Source organism: Stegodyphus dumicola, chromosome 4 (genome assembly GCF_044657685.1).
Source record: "Stegodyphus dumicola isolate Sdum_Otavi_A_Nest chromosome 4, ASM4465768v1".
NCBI lineage: Eukaryota > Metazoa > Arthropoda > Arachnida > Araneae > Eresidae > Stegodyphus > Stegodyphus dumicola.
The window spans coordinates 1,381,017-1,394,975 of record NC_140771.1 but is presented as its reverse complement, the minus strand read 5'-3'; the positions used below and the strand labels follow the sequence as shown (position 1 = coordinate 1,394,975).

The following is a 13,959-nucleotide window of genomic DNA, read 5'->3' as shown; positions in this document are numbered from 1 at the left end:
TACTTAACGACCCCATTCCGGATATGAATTCGTGGGGTATTTATAGGATTCCTTGCCAGTGTGGTTTAATTTACATTGGCCAAACTAAGAGAGCCTTAAAACTTCGCGTCAAGGAACATGAGGCATTTGTTAGAGAAAAAGGAAACACAGAAGTCTTCTGTTGCTCAATCTTCTGCTGCGAAAATTATACTTTCAATTTTTCTGCTGCCAAAATTATTCAAAAAACATCTTCCATTGGAGAATTGGATTTTCTAGAAGCATTTCACATTCAAAAAAATCTTTCTGTTCTAGTTAACGATTCTAATTCCAATCCATCTTTGCCTTCGGCCTTTAAAGAAATTATGTTTTAGTTCTGGTTTCATCAACATATGGCGCCACTTGCTTGTTCCTGTCCAGGCTTTCTTATCTTATCTAATCATTATTTCCTATCTTGTTCATTTGCGGTTTTGCAGCTGAGGATGGTGGTTCGGTAAAACCATAGAAACTAGTACTGTGAAAATTTTGAAAATATAACGCTGATTTTTGTTTTTTGACTTCTGAATTAGTATTTATTCGGCGTGTTATTGTGTCTTAATTAAACAAAAGTTGTTCGTTAAATCAGTTAGCTTGGTTTCCTGCAACAAAAAATTTCGTTATCTTCCATCTACAAACCTCAAATTCTTTAATTAAACTCTCATTTCTGGAGCTGACAACTTATTTGAATATATCGTTTGAAAATATGTTGAATGTTTATACTGGGGGAGTGCAATGTATTCGGCAGTCATTATTTCACTAATAATGTTTTCTTAGTTTGTATCTCAGGGTCATTCCTGTTCTTCAGCGTTAACTTCGCTACGCCGTAAATTTTATTTATGTTTTTCATAGATCCAAAAGCATAAACAGAAAACATTTCGCTTCGAATAGTTTTAACTGTAAGGGCATCTGCTAAATATTTCGTAATCCAAGATCTCTCACTGGCGCTATCCATTTAGCGCTCGACATAATTTATACTTTTTTTTGGAACAAGCCGTGACGGTACAAAGTTGGTAATAAAGCGCTGCCTTTGACCGGCGGGTTAAACGAACTGCGATGAGTCACCGCGTTTGGGTTCCCTTTCGTCAGTTCCTAACTCATTTATTATTGTTTTCGCATAGCAACAATGTTTAGCTATAAGATAAGTTATATACTCTAGTTCTCTTAAGTATCATACACAATAAACGTTAAAAAGACTATTGAAGAATTATCTCCTAGCCTTGTGAAACAACAGAAATCAGAATAAGGGTGTATATGATCCTTCTATTTGAACACAACAGTTACCCGACTTGGGTTTACACAAACCAAGCACTTCTGGCTTAACAGATATACGTAACGCTGAATAAATTCAAAATGTGGTGTTTAGCCTAACGGGTTAATCTAATGTTATGCTCCAACCTGTTCTAATTGACTCTAACCATGTCTCCAATTTGTTCTTTAACCTGTTCCATGATGATAAAACATACGGAAACATTAGAAAAAAATTATATTTTTCACTGCTGTTGCTATTGCGAGTTGTAGTTCCACGTGAACTGAGATAAATCGGATTAGCTTTCTCCTGAAATGCGCTGTGCATTGCGTTGTATTTAACGTTTTAATTAGTTTGAAGTATAACTACTGATTATTACTGTGTGGTATTGTGAACACTTGTACGAATATCTCTGAGGAAAAATTCCACAGCTCTGATATATTTCTTTTAATAAAATAAAATTTATTAACCTATTATCAGACTTGTACATTCAATCTATTACGAACCCTTACGCGCGCAACAGTACGTATGTTTCTCGCATTGTGAAAAAACAACGGTACCTAAAGCCATCCAATTTTTAATCACGTAGTCCTAACATGGAAGCACGAATTTTGAATTTCGAATTTGTTCTATTATCTATTTCATTTGCATCTATTCCATCGTTCTAAACTGCTTACTTGTTTTTACTCAAATTAAAAAATCTTGTTTACGTAAAACCACAGTCCATGAATGTACGAAGAGAGTTGCATCATGAGTCATTTAAGAAAAGTAAGAAGTTGGGCTCTTTCCCAATCTTCTTTGTTGTAAAATTTAGCTGTTTGATTGCTGAAGCACAGTAAGAGAGGCGAAATTTATTAGCGGGCTATTATGTAAATTCGATGCATAAACTCTACCGCATGTTGGAAGTTGAGGTGACTTTGGCAATCAAATAATTATTGCGCAATAAAGCTCTTTTCTTCCTCTCGCTGGCTTTTCGGACTACTCTGTTTGCAAATTGCACATTTCGAGCTTGCTTTGTTTGTTAAACGTGAAAACTGAAGTTACTTATCTCCTCTGGCGCATAATTCTAAGCTGCCATTTAATCAAGAACCCTCATTTATGCTGTCTCGCGCTAAAGGTGATTCAAGTGACGAGTGGGCAATTGAAATACTTGTTTCAAGCAGTCATTCCCATTCGTCAAAAATTTGGCATCTGAAGAAGGGAAAAGTTAATCGTGCTTTAAAGTGTATTTTAATCTTGATGTATCACTGGTACTTTGGTTTCATACAACCCTGAAATTTTTAATGGTCAGCTCTTAGACCTTTTTCGAAACACTGAATCGAGGACTATATTTTTGCGCCGTCCGAAGAGAAATACTCTTATTCAATTATTAAAAAAGATATTAAAAGCATGGTCTTAATATTTCTACACGTACAATAAGTGACATAATTAATATAAAAGGAAAGATACGTCAAAGTTTACATCTGACTCGGAAAAAGGCAAAAAATGCATACCCAACAAAGGTACGTACAGCTCTTATTAAAATCTAAAGTTGCATCTCGTGTTTTAAAGAAAAATCCAGTCCCCACCCCCCAAAGAATTATCGTAAAATCTTTAAATAAGTCTGTAGGAACCGTGAACAAATTATAAAATCTGATTTAAAGCTAATCGAAACAAAAAACATGATGTTCGTCGCCTAACGCCGAAAATGTATCTCGGCGTAAGACTAAGTGCAGATTGCTGTATAAAAATTATATGGCAGGTAAAAAATGGAAATATATAGTTACAATTAATGAGGCTTGGATACACTTATCTGACTGCAATAGAAAAAGATGGATTTACTACCAGGAAAGAGGAGAAAAAACTTAAAATACGGAAATTAGAAGAAAAATGGATTGCTATCAAAAATTCGGATTACTATCAGAAATATGTTTTAACATCTATTTTTTAAGAAGAAGTTCCATCTCTTTATCCAAACAATCTTCACTGTGTTAAGTTCAGGATAATGCTCCAAGCCATACCTCTAAATCTACTGCTCTGTTTTTTTAAAAGAAAATGAGAAATGAAACTGGAATTCCAGCTGTTCCCTTTAAATGCATCTCCCCGACTCCCCTGATGTGTCTCCTATGGATTACTGTGCATTTGGACTTTTAAAACAAGCTCTTTATAAGCGGCATTCCAAAACATTGGATGGACTCTGGAAGATTGTGAAGGAGGAGTGGAATAAATTGGACCTTGATGTTTTAAGCAAAGGACATTTATCTTGGAAATCAAGATGGAATACTGATTTTGTTTCTTCAAAAGGGCTATCAGACTGAACTTAGTAGAAAATAAAATTCTAAGGTTTGTTTATATATAACTCTTCGCAAAATCGTTACAAAACTGTGTGAACACCCTCTGTATTGAAAGAATTTTTTAATCAATCCCTTGCTTTAACAGACGTTTCAAGAGTTTGTTTTTAAGGTATAAGACGAATTTCTTGCTTTGCCTTTGGCTCGTAGGTTTACCTAAATGGTCACGCATTATTGGAAGGGCAATTGAAAAGCATTATGCATCAGAGAGAAAATGATGGATAACTTAGCAGGACGATTAATTTAAGTACTGTATCATCGAAAATGTACCGTGGAAGGATTAATCATAGTGTGAATACATGACGATATTAATTCCACGCATTAATGCGCAACGTGTTGATCGGTGACGCCGAATCGGTACGAGCATCACGTTATAGTTCAAGTTTGAAATGTATTATTGAATAAATTGCAAAAAAAAAAAAATATTATACACAATGCAACTCTCAAAGCGTATTGCTTTTTATTTCACATTTTCACCCACTGGAAACTGTAGAAATATAAGAGCAAAAGAATGCTTGAAATAATGTGTTAAACCGTATCGTGATTTTAATAATGAATGTAAATATTGATGAAATGACAATAAGAAGTATTCTTAGTTAAAGATTTAAGGTGTGTTGGAACCCCAAAATCTTCAAAAAATTGTGATTTCGGATGTTTGCATTTTCAAATTCTCTACACTTTTATCTTTCTAAAAATACCATTCTTTAATCTCTATGAAAATTAGAACTGTAAAAAAATCTAGTTTTAATTTGTCATCTACTGCTTTGATCAATGAGGATTTTTACATAAAAACGCGTTTTTCTCCAAAAGTGATTTTTTTTTAAACTCGATGTACCTTTTCTCAGGAACTACTGCTCACAGATATCTAAACTTTTTATGGCTTATTTATTAGGTTCCCTAATGTTTACTGAAATGAGCTTTTTGTAATAAACCTAGAAAAAAATTTTTTTAATTGTTTTGTGTGAGAAAAGTACTAAATTTTACTATGCCTAACAAAATATTCTGTAATTTACTCTAAAATTCAAAATGCTTCAAAAGCTCATTTCAGTATAATCAGATATGTATACTTTAATTACAGAAAAAAATTTCAAGCTTGTATCTACAGCAGATTTTGAGAAAAAGTACATCGAAAACGGCCAGTTTAACATTGTCGGTATAGGGCTTTCTGATACCCCTTAAATAAAAGCTTGCGATACGTGCCGTAGCAAAACGAAAAGGATGTAGACCACTACTGATTTATATGTGCATCCTGTAAAACCCGTCCAGTGAAGTCATAAACCGTTCATAGGAAAAAACGCTCCATAAACTTGTAAGGTATATTTAAATTTTATAACTGTTATTTTAATTTAATTGTACTTTCCTATCGTTCCTCGGTTCAACTTAAAATTCCCTACCAGAATGAGTTTTTAGAATCGCGTTGAATGCATATGAGCTAGAAGTAGCATTTAAGGAAGGTTCAGCTTACTTCAAGAGAGAGCTACTCCTGAGTAGCGCGAGTTTGCTTTCGGGCTAAGTCTCTCTTGAAGCCGTATATTACGTGCATTTTGATATTCGCCGGCTAATTTTAATTAAGGGACAACTACGTTAGATTTGTGTTAGCTTCGATTAAGTCTCTTAGTTAGATATAGTTAGTTCTTTTCTTTTTTTTTTTTTTTTTTTTTTTTTTTTTTATTTCAAGCCCGAGAGGCGGCTTTTTTGAAAGCTCGAATAAGGGGCCGACTATTCATCTTATTTTGAGTGAAATAAAGGGTAGTTAACCCTTCTTGAGTTTACGAGTTCTGCTATTTGAACTAAGCGATAATTCCCTTGACAGTTCACTAGGTTTCTCGACATTTACTTTAGAAGAATAAAAATGAGTACCTCTATTAACTCACATACCACATTATTAATACTTACACGACTTACGGTGAAGCAACAGGGAATAGAAATTAATTAATAATTTTAAAGATTTTCAGAGATAAAGAAGTAAAAAAAGAATAGATTATGTAGTCACAGCAAGTGAACGTGTCATAATAAAGCAGTGTAATATGCTATTTCCTAGGCCAGGGGTGGCCAATCTTTTTGGAAAAAATGCCACTACCTGAGAAAAAAAAATGTTATGGGTGCCATTTCCAACTTTTCTGATATACTAAAAAATATAAAAAGGCCCAAAAAATATTATTTATAAGCTCTTTCAAACATTTCATGTTACATTATACAAAAAATATTACAACTTCGCATATAATTTCACTAAAATTATTTACATGTATACAAAATTTGTAACAATATATACTTTCCTAAAACATTAAATATATTTTCGCATTTGCAGTTTGGCTAGGATACAGACTGGAATCATCCATCCCTATCTTTTAATTTTGTTATGAAATGTTGTAGAGGCATTGGGTAATTTTTAAGAAGCAGCAGTCATGAAAAATGAGCAACGCCTTCGCCGGGAATCGAACCACGGACCTCTGGAATACGCGCCCAGCGTGCAGACTACCACACCACGAAGCATGTCAAGAAGGCGGGAGAAATACCTTATACTGTGTCTAGCTTTAAATTTCTGCTTTAGACTGCCCGCATAGTTCAGTGTTAAGAAATTCAAATAACAATCATTTCGTTTCATTTATATTGTTACGAATTTTGTACATAGACGATTTTAGTGCAGTTATGTGTGGAAACTGTTGTATTTTTCTGTATAACGTAACATGAAAATCGACGGGAAGTATGCTTTGAAGGAAAAATAAGAATACAGGGGCAAGTCTATTTAACATAAACCGTATCGCGAAACCGTAACCGTATTTGGTCTGGGCCTTGTATCACCGTAATGGGTATTGTAATTGGATAACTATAATTGATTTCATATGTAGCTGTAACTGTATCGGCCTTCATTTTCCTTTTCCAAGCATCCATTTTCCAAGCAGAAAGTACTAGAAATATCTCGGTGGCCGAGTGAAAAACTATATAAGTCCGTATATAAGTTGTTTTGTGTTGTTAGTTCAGCGTGAGTCGCAGTCTTGAGATATCTCCGATTTAGCTGCGCTTTGCATTGCGTTGCGTTTAATGTTTTTAGTAGTTTGAAGTGTATCTACTGATTGTACTTTGTGATAATGTGAAGAGTTGTACGACTATTTCTGTGTAAAGTTGCAGATCTCTGAAGTGCTTCTTTTGATAAAATAAATTTTACCAACCTATCGTATCGTAGTGCATTCAAATCTATTACGAACCCCTAAAAAAGTAACAACATAACTGATTACACGTAGCTTAATATCAATTGCTTTTAGTATCAACTTTAACTTCAGTATCGAAGACGGCCGACGAATGGACTTGCCCAGTTCATTAATTAACCGTATAACGCATTCAACAATTATAATTCAGTGAAATATTCAGTTACTTGTTCAAAATGGAACTTTATTTTTTATTATTTGGCTTTTAAATCAAAATATGAATTTTATGTCAGAGTTGAAGAACCCGAAGACCGCATTTCTTAAAAATCTGTTATTTTATGCAGAGAAAGTTCTTTTTATCATAGTAAAAGTCAATGAACTGTAAAACTAGTTGCAGAAAATGGAATCGGCCTCTATTCGAATATGTGTTTGGAAAAATCATATTATTCGATAATGCAGTTTGAAAATATATTTATTAATATCATGCCACTTTATTAGTAAAGTATTAAGGAAAATGAAATATGTCTCTCCCAACTGTATTGTGTCGATATGCCGGATTAAAGTATGTCATATAGAAAGATTTGCGATTCAGTTGTAATTTTAAGTCTCGGAATATTTCGAAGTAATTTTGTGTCTGATAAATTACATAGTATTAAATAAGTTTCACACCCTTGATTCGATTCAGGTTAATGATTCTAATTCCAAATCTCTCTCAATTCAATAGCTTTTATGTTCTTCATACCACGAATTTGATTTCATTTAATTAAATATGATGGCTTTTATATTTTGAGTTCACGATTTAGTTTGCCTTTGAATTTCAGTCATTTAATTATTTTCCTTACTTCATCACTTAATGAAATAAATCTTTTTCCAATATTACAATGCGTCAGAATCCTTTTCCTGTATGCATTTTTTCTCGTGCTATATCTTTTGGCCTCCTGTCAATCAGAGAATGGACTTTCTTACTCTTTTGTTTCCAGGCACTGTATATTTTCCCTAAATGTACTTTTCGGCTCAACAGCGGGCGAGAAGTAAAGTCGCTGAACACAGGTAGTTCGGCCCGTTCAGTATGACTCTCAGCAACCCATTGATTCCATATTCTCATGACAGTTGTTGGGTGTCGACCAGTGCGACGGGCGATATCACGGAACGATAAGCTACACTTTCGATAGGCAAGGATGCTTTCCCTATCGAATTCCGACACTTGCTGGTAAGCAATTCCTCTTATTCGAGGCGAGCAAACTCGGACCTTACAAAGCGCTTTCCGAATGAGAAATCCACTACACAACTTTTCTTTTATGCAGTCCTTCAGATGTCGTTTCTCCCTCCCGCGTCGTTTAAATGCGCTGAAATACGAATCAATGCATATTCCAGCCAGCTTCTTCCTTTCGTGTGATTTTGACGTTGGTCAGATCATTCCTTCCTGGTGCTGCAATTTTAATGGCCAGCGGTGTATTTTTAACATTTACAACGTCAGTGAGAACCCAGTGCTTAATCGTTTTCTGAAATCAATCATTTTTGTTCACGTTAGAAAATGAAAATCTCATTTTTTCATAAAATACTTCCAATATTTCATTTAATTTGTCTGTTAGGTAACCTGCCGTATAAATTTCCCTGCGTTATATTTATTGCTGGGAGTTTAATTACTATTCAGTGTTTTATGTGTCACACTGTCAACCATGACGTCGTTCAGTCGCAGCTATATTATACGTCATTCATCAGTAACTGTCATTCATTCATTCATAATCGCATAATGTATTGTTTGAATAATATTTCACTAATATGAATATTCATTAAGCCTGGTGGTTAATAGAGGATATCCATCAATGATTACCATAGTCAGGGCATAATTTCTAAAATCAGAAGGACCGGAGTTCCTATGGAAAACCGTCGGAAAGGGAAAAAATAAATAAAATAACTAAGAGAAAAGAAAAAAAATCTGAAAGCTTTCAGATTTTATATTACTCCCAAATGGGCATTCTTTTCATTTACAGACACATACACGTTTCGAAACGCCACATTGTGCTGAAAACACTTGAAACATTATCTTTAGAATTTCCGATAGAAAGTCTCGCGCGCTGGAGATAAAAATGTTTTATTCCCTGCAGTGTTGCCACTGCACGCTTTGTAATTGTTGAGCTTTTAATAAAAAATTCGTTAAAGTTTTACAAAATATGAAATAGACAGTATGAATATGAAACAAATTCCAAATTCGGGGTTCTAGATGCCCATGTTCGGGTAGAGGACTGTGTTCAAAATTTGATGACTCTGGGTACCGTTGTTTTTTCACAGTGCGAGAAATATATATACATTCCTACATATTCTTCGTTATTCAGTTTCTTTAAATATAATACAGGGCACAGGGCGATAATATTGGGTGGCAACAATTTGAAAAGTGATTCCACGCAAAATACTGTTTAGAGACTAATAGCCCTTCTGGCCCGTTTGGGCTAAAAATTAAATGACTAACAATTAAAATAATTAAAATGAATATAAAGGCATAAATTAAAATTTAATAAACTATTAAATTCATGATAAATAGTTAAATAAAAGAAATAAAATATCGGGCCTTTCATTCAGAAAACTAAGCAATATCTTAGCCGGTCTCCGGCTGAATTCAAGTCAATGAATATACGGTATAACGTAATATTTCAAGGCAGGAGACAAATACAATCATTCTTTCTTCAGAACACCAATGGGAAAATGTGAAACGATTAAAGGGTCACTGATAAGAATAGAGAGAAAGCTAGAAACAATATGAGAGTATGGGGAAAAAACTTAATGAAAAGTGTAACTTCGGAAACAAGAAGAATCCTATGCTGTCTGACTGCGATGCCCTGCTCATATAATTCTAGCTGTTAAACAGATGGCAACAGGGCAAAAAAAAAAATTTACTCCCGCCGAATCTGCTGCAGTAAAATAATGAGAACAAACGCAAAGTCTGCACAAGTAACAATATCTGTCCCTCATACCTGGTTGCATTGTTCAGGTCTACAGGAGCTCTGCAGGGAGATGTCACTAGCGCTGGACGTACGCGATGATCAGAATCACTTTTAGTAGGGAACAAAACATTTTATCCTCTTTCACACATTCCATTCATTGCACTCACTACATTTAGAATAAGTCTTTGACATGTGGATGGTGAATTTTTTCCCCTTAAAAGTCTTAACACTTTTCTCGAGAGGATGCATTCGGAAGTTATAATCGATTTTTAACCCTTGTTACTTATTTTTAAAATAAAGTTTGCCCTCCGAAACTATGTTTCATGTACATAAAAGAAGAGCCGGAACCCTTTTTTTGGAACTCCGGTGCGCTCAGCATAGAATCACGATTTACTTCAGAAACTGAGAAGTGCTGGAGCAATTTAAGCTATGACCCTAGTTTCAGTATATTATAATATTTTAACGATGAAAGTTGTTGAGACTTACTACGTAGGTAAATTTGAACAATAGTTAAGTTCCTCTGCCCTATAGTTTGTATACATATACTGTGATATATATAATGGACTTTAATAATATATATATAATGGAGTTTAGGTATATACAAATTACAGGAAAGCGCTAGGTAATGGATTCATTAACGGCGCTGTCGCTGTATTCCTTTCAAATTAATAAAAGTCTTTGGATTCGAATTTAATGCCTTGCGGAATCAAAACTCCGATTAATGCGCGTTAAATATTAGAACATGTTACATGCCTCATATGCGAAGGTACTTTTATTAGAATGAAAACATTTAAGCCACGTGATCAGTTCCAAAAGGGTAAAAACACTAGCAGAGCATTCGTTTTCGAAGAGACTGGTTGATTTAGTTAATATTACGTATTTTATCGATAGTTTTCTGTATAGTTGTTGTTGTTGTTACCAGTTCGCTTGTTCGACAAAGGTTAGCGAAAGCTTATGATATTCTTCGGGGAAAGCCATAAGCACCTGTTTTGGGGAACAGCCTTCAGCACAGCCCGATCCGTTCCCAATTTTTAGAAAAAACACCCCAGGAAAATGACGGGTTTTAAGAGTCTCCCAACGCTCTTTCACTAATACCAAACTCTCGTGAGGCCTTTCTGCTCGCCGCATATTTAGAGTTCCCCCATACCGCTCAGACACTATACATCTCCGGAATTCGAATTCGGGCCCTTCGGTACGGCAGTCAGAGTCACTAAACATTATCCAGGTTGGGCGGCTTTCCACGTTTCGTCTAATTTAGCCTTTTGCTTATGGCTGCTTTATTGTTCTTTCGAATTTTATTGAAAAATATTTGAAAAAATTAAAGAAACCGAGCTGGTAAATATTAGAGAAATCCAAATTATCGATGTTGTCTACAGTTTTGGATTCATGAAAAAAGCGCTTCTTAAATAAGACGGGATTATCGTATTCTTATTTCCCTTTCTCATCTAGTATGGAAAGTAGAGTCGAGGTCGGGGAAAAATATTCCCTCCATTATTAAATATTGAATTAAAGCATTTTTCCATGGGTATATTGAAGCATTTTCTCTGAAACCCTTGTTATCTCGAATTCTTATGTCTGAGCAGTGAAGAAGTTGTACTTTTTTTACCTGAAACATAGAGTAGTTCTTAGTGATTTCAAGGATTATTATTCGACGTTATTTGTAATTGCATTAAAACCGAAACAAAAGTTGACGACCAGGTAACCAAGAAAAGTTCGTGCGGTTTATGAGAACAATTACTTTTGGCGCGTTAGTGTGGTCAAATTGATTCTGATGACGCCATATGTTTACATTAATTTGAAAACCTTATTCAGTAGAGAGTTTTTCAGTGCATCGCACGTTTCGCTGCAGGTCTTATAAGAAGCAAAATCTTTGAAAGAAAATGCCGTCGGAAAAGAAGATTTTTTAGAGGGCCTGTTTTGCTTTACGAGTACAAATTAGGAAATAAAGCTGCAGAGGCCGTTAGATGAATATGCTTCGCGTTTGGAAAGCCGTCAGTGAGTGAACAGTTTGCTCAAATGTAGTTCAGCCGATTTTCTTTCAAAGACGAGAGCCTTGAAAACAAGCCTCGTGTTGCTCGTCCATCCACCTTGAACAAAATCCAGCTAGATAAAGAAAGCCTGCAGAATTCTCGTCAAATCTGCCAGAAGCTTGCACACATCTGAAGAAACCATTCGATCACATTTTCATAACCTTGGGATGACATGGAAACTATGCAAGTGTGTTCATCGTGTCCTGTCCGAGGAAAATAAACTCGACAGTTGAACATCTGCTTGTTGTGTCTTTCGCGCCATAATAAAGCCTAGTTCCTGGACCAAATCTTGACGTGTGACGAAAAATCGGTCATGTATGATAATCGGAATAGCAAAAAATCGTTGGTCGACTTCTGCTTCGGTCTCATTGACCGCTAAACCAGACATTCATCAAAAGAAGGTAACGCTGTGTGTTTGGTGGACCAGATCTGGCATAGTTCACTAAGAAGTTTTAGAAAGCGAAAAATCCATAACAGCCGAGGTCTACTTGTCACAGTTGCAAAGAGTTTCAGCTGCGCTGCACCAGAAGCAGCCAGCATTGGTCGACAGAAAAGGAGTTCTCCTCCTGCACAAAATAATGCCAGACCTCATACCGCAAAAGCGATCAAAGAGGTATTCGAAACACTGGGCTGGGAAGCTTTGCCTCAAGTCACCCTATTCCCCGAACATCTCTCCGTCAGACTATTACCTCTTTTTGGCAAGGAACCTGCAGAAACAGCAATTCTGAAAACGCGATAATGTCACAAAGGCTGTATAACAATTTTTGGACTCCAGACGAAAGGATTTTTTCAAAAAGACGCTTGTGTCTCGTTGATAACATGTAATTGAAGCCAATGGTGATTATTTCGAAGAATAAAATGGGTGTTTAAGATTTTTGTGGGCCATTTTTGATGAGTGACAGAAACCGCGAGAACTTTCTGGGTTACCTAGTATGTCTTTCTGCGGGATTTTTATTAGAAATATAGGAAAAAATATATTTTATTTATTTTTATATAAGCCTTCCGACAGAAACCTGTGGCAACACCTGCCGTGACATTACCGGTCTGGCCTGACATGCATGAAAAGATATAAATTTATGATCGTTTTCTTGGTTTGATTCAGATACGAAACATTATGCGAAAATTCGTTAATTTTGGATTCGTTAATTCGGACATCTTATACATCTCTTATATGTGTAATCCTTACTTGTGTTAAATCTGTTTATTCAGTCCATATCGTTCAAATGTTTTAGTTGTTTGTTTCATGATGATATATGGTATGAAATAATTTGTTGGATATTTGAATATCCAGGTTGCGAAAAATTACTCACATTTGACGGAAAATGAGTCATTTTAATCTTTGACTCATTAATATTCAAAGCTTTAAGTGGAGTATGATCAGAATCTGTTACTGGACAGCAATAAAATCTTTAAAGAAATCTGTATTTCGTTTTAGTTTGTTTAATTATGAGCAAAGCATGTGAGGGCTGCCTGCCTAAGGCGAAGAATGCTTCATAATGGACTTTCAAAGGAAAAATAACTCGTATCGATGTTGTACATGGGGAAAAACACGGAAATGCCATACAGCTTGCTTCTTCACCAAGACTTGAAGCCGAGTCCAACTAAACAGAGTTCAGCAACTTTACAACCCGCTAATGAGCCTTTATTTGTACAAAACTCCTTTACAAGCCAGTCAAAAATATGCATTGTACTAGTTACTGACAATAGTTCAGGTAATATAAAAATCACTGCTATAATTTTGTAAGTCGGGCTGTCAAGTTCAGCGACCTAAACTGAAGAGGCTATATATCTTAGATTATTTGGAAGGGAGCGCTAGAATACTGAAGAACTGTGTAGCGACTTATCACAGTTCATCAGTATTCTAGCGCTCCCTTCCAAATATCGACTATTATCAAGTTCTGTAAGCAAATGACAAGTCCAAGGAAGGGTTACTTTACCCTTTATTTCCAATTAATATATTGTTGCGTTTTACGAACTCGTGGATTTAGAGCGATTGACGACAACACTTGATGAAGAATCAAAACATAATTCATTAGCCAGTATTACTCAGGACAGTTCCAAAAACACGTTTACAGTCGTCGAAATATTACGACAAACACGCTGAAACAATCAGCTACACAGTCTTCAGGCTAGCAGACTATAAAGGTTGAAGACAGCTTCACGGTAAATCATTAAATATAGATCCCGACTCGGTCGATTTTTCTCGGAACTCAACACATTCAAGATACTATTCATGATAAAACTCATGAT

At 35.3% G+C, this 13,959-nt stretch overlaps 1 protein-coding gene across 5 annotated transcripts in view; it reads left to right on the top strand.

The window, feature by feature from the left end:
• The window catches only part of LOC118202925 (zinc finger MIZ domain-containing protein 1-like), a 1,176,934-nt gene that overhangs the window by 806,935 nt on the left and 356,040 nt on the right, over positions 1-13,959 (top strand). The window lies entirely within an intron of this gene.